Genomic DNA, 3691 nt, shown 5'->3' on the forward strand with positions numbered 1-3691 from the left:
CACAATCCCTTCTCCTCCATTCTCCTCTCGGGATCTTGGGCACGTACGCACACATGCCCGGTGTGAGTTTTACGCCACCGGGTCCGGGATGTGAACCGCAGTCGACTATGTGGGAGTCCTTGGGAACCAGCAGTTAGCGTAATGGTTATGTCGCTGGACTCCCATGTAGTCAATTACGATTTGAGTCCCGGTCCCGATTGCTTAAACTCAACACCAGGCGCATGTGTGTGCATGCCCAAGATCCCGAGAGGAGAATGGAGGAGAAGGGGTTGTGGCATGGCCGTCTCCTCCTGGGGAGTGATTTCTCGCTTCCTGTCTCTCTCTGTCTTTCTGGTGAGCGCATGCACCCTATAACAAAAACCTCTCAAAAAAAGAGTAATAACATTTATTAAGCTATTATCTTTACATGCCAGACATTGTTTTAGAAACTCTACATGTGTCAATGTCTTTAATATATGCAAAATTGTGATGATTCAATTATTAGAATCACTAACTCTTTCAAAACATTGAACTGAAGGAACTAAGCACAAGAGGATTACGTTATGTGATTGATGAACCAGGCAGTGCTGTGTCAATGCTCCAACTTAATTTTGTTTTTTTTTAGCATTATTTTTAAATATTGCTGTAAAGCATGAGAGAGAGAGAGAGAGAGAGAGAGAGAGAGCGAGCGAGCAAGTTGCCAGGTCTAGGACTTAAACTGTGGCCCGCCATGCTGGAGTCTAGTGCCACCTGTTGGTCCCACAATTAGTATCATATTAAAGAGCTGGAAGAAACTAGTTTAGGCCCTAGTTAAAAACAAGATAAACATGTCTACACTACTGCTTTTATTCAATACTCTACCAGAAGATGTAACTAACAAAGGAAATTAGCAAATATAAAAATTTAACAGGAAGAGATACAAATTCTCCTTATTTGTCAGACACTAATCTATGTGTTTCTTTAAATCCCATAGTAGTCCCATGTGGAGGGATTATATAAATGAGGAAAGTTGAGGATAAGCAAGTGACCTAAGGTTACTATATAGCTAATGAAGAGCAAAACCTAAACTCAAACCTAGATAAATGACTATAAAATCTATACTTCTTACTGTCATGGTATCCTTTCTCATACCTGTATGTTCTCTTTGAAAACACAAGAGGCTCAATAGAAGCTAGTAAAAGTTCAAGAAAACTAATCCAAGTTCAAGCACACTGCTGTGTAAAAAGAAGCAAATGGTACTGTGTAAAAAGAAGCAAATATGTAAAGGGATAAGTGTTCTCTGTCTTAGTAACAATTTAAAAATGTAATAGAAAAACAATCCCATTCCCAATAGAAAAAAATGTAAAGTGTTCTAGTAGAAACTAAAACATTAAAAAGCAGTTTTGGTAACTTAATGTGAATAAAATGACAGGAAAGAAAGTGAAGTGTATACTATGAAAATATTAACCTATGGTAAAAATATTTACCTATGGGATGAAACTGCAGCAAGGACACACGAGTACTCTGTGTGTTCTGTCCTCTGGCAGTACTAACAGAGGCTAAGAGCACAGGCTCTGGAGCCAAACAGCCTGGAATGAAACCCAGCTGCACCATTTCCTGGCCCTGGAACTCTGGGCAAGTTCTAGTTCATGCTATAAACAGCCTTTTTTTTTTTTTTTCTGGACAATTATTTATATATGCCTCAGTTTCCTCCTTTGAAAAATGGGAGTAACGTCAGCAATAGAACTGACAAATCAGAGGGCTGTCAAGAGCATCGTGATGTATGTAGTACCTACATCATAAGCTTGCCATGAGCTGAAATAAGTCAAGCACTTAAGAGCATCTGCCACAAGCTAAGAATCCAATGTTGTCAGGTTTTTATGGAAGGGTTGGAGACATTTTTAAAAATGTTTTTAAATTTTGTTATACTTAATGGTCTATTTTCAGTAGAACTCATTAAATTCTGTCCATTAAAAACACTAAGTTGGGACCAGCAAATGGCATAATGGTTACATCACTGGACTCCCGCATGGCCAACTGCGGTTCAAGTCCTGGACCCACTGGCTTGAAACTCACACTAAGCATGTGTGCGCGTGTACCCAAGATCCTGAGAGGAGAATGGAGAAGACATTGCGGTGTGGCCATTTCCCCGGGGGGTGATTTCTCGCTTTCTGTTTGTATCTGCAGTGAGTGCATGTGCCCTATAGCAAAAATCTCTCTAAACCCTACCCCCCCAACAAATAAACAAAACTACTAAGTCACCTTGCCACTCCTTACCTCCCACTACAAGATTAGCAGATCCTTAGAGCAAGGTTGTCCTGACTCAGCTTAAATACCTTCAGGTTTACAAAGGATAGGGATCTAGAGTTAAAACGGAAGGATGTTTACTTCTAGCATAATCAGCACAAAATTCTTTGATGCTTTTCAGAGTGAAATGCAGAAGAAATCCCTATGGCAATAAACAAGCAGCAGCAAACAAAAACCAAAACAAGTAATTCTGAAGAGTATAAAATACCAATATATTTTATTATGACTAAAAAAATTACAATAAATAGATAAATTGTGTTCATAAACTGGAAGACTAAAGAGAAGAAAATTGCAAATCTTTACAAATTATTCCATGAATTCAAGGTAATTCCAATAAAAATTCCAGAATGCACATATCAAATAAAAAATCTGCAAAACAATTTCAGACCATTATAGTAACATAGTCAAAATATAAGACCTGGATAAAAATAAAAGACATTGAATTCATCTAGTAGTTACCTAGAAGGTAAGAGAGTATACAGAAAACCTTAAGTGTATTGAAAATTTCTTTACTTCTAAAAAAGAAAACAAAATCTTCGAAGCAAATATGACGAAGTTCTGTTACGGCTGGAAGTAAGTACAAGAGTGGCTATTTTATCATGCTCTAATCTGGTAGACAGGTTTGAAATACTTGATAATAAAAAATAAAGAACATTATGTGGGACCAGCAGATGACCTAATGGTTATGTCACTAGACTCCCACACGAACGACTGTGGTTTGAGTCCTAGACCCAGCAGCTTGAAACTCACGTAGGTACATATGCATATGTGCCCAAAATTGTGAGAGGAGAATAGAGGAGAAGGAATTTTGGTGTAGCTGTCCCCATTGGGGGATGATTTCTCCCTTTCTGTCTCTCTGTCTCTCCAGTAAGTGCATGTGCCCTACAGAAAAAAACTCTCTCTAAAAAAAAGATTATGTCACTTTAAGACTTTACAAACCATTTATTTTGAAAGAAGCTATAGTTATAAGCAATTGGGAAGAAAACTTCTAGGGCCATTATTATAATACTATTTTATGCTCTGGGAATCACACAATATAGAAAAAGATGGATAGTAGTCTGATTCATAGTGTGGTTTAAACATGAAACATGTTTAACATGAAGGGTCTTCTAAGACCCTTACATACTCAACATACTCAAGCAGAATAAAAAAGAAAGTAAAAACTGAGTATCTACCTTCAGAGAGTTTATCTATTGATAGATGGTGGAATAAACAAAGTTCTCTTTAACTTTCAAAAACAGTGGGCTCTCTCTGTCTCGACTGATATGCACTCTATTGGTGCTGGAAAAACAAAACAAAACAAACAACAACAAACCAGTGGGCTAATATATATGATGTAGAGATAACTTCTTACCTTTTTGAATTTATTGTAATTCTAGACATTTAAGCATGTCTGAAGTTGCACATTATTTTTTTTTCTTCTTGC

The sequence above is a fragment of the Tupaia chinensis genome, unplaced genomic scaffold, assembly GCF_000334495.1.
Source record: "Tupaia chinensis unplaced genomic scaffold, TupChi_1.0 Scaffold147433_1, whole genome shotgun sequence".
NCBI classification, from domain to species: Eukaryota; Metazoa; Chordata; class Mammalia; order Scandentia; family Tupaiidae; genus Tupaia; species Tupaia belangeri.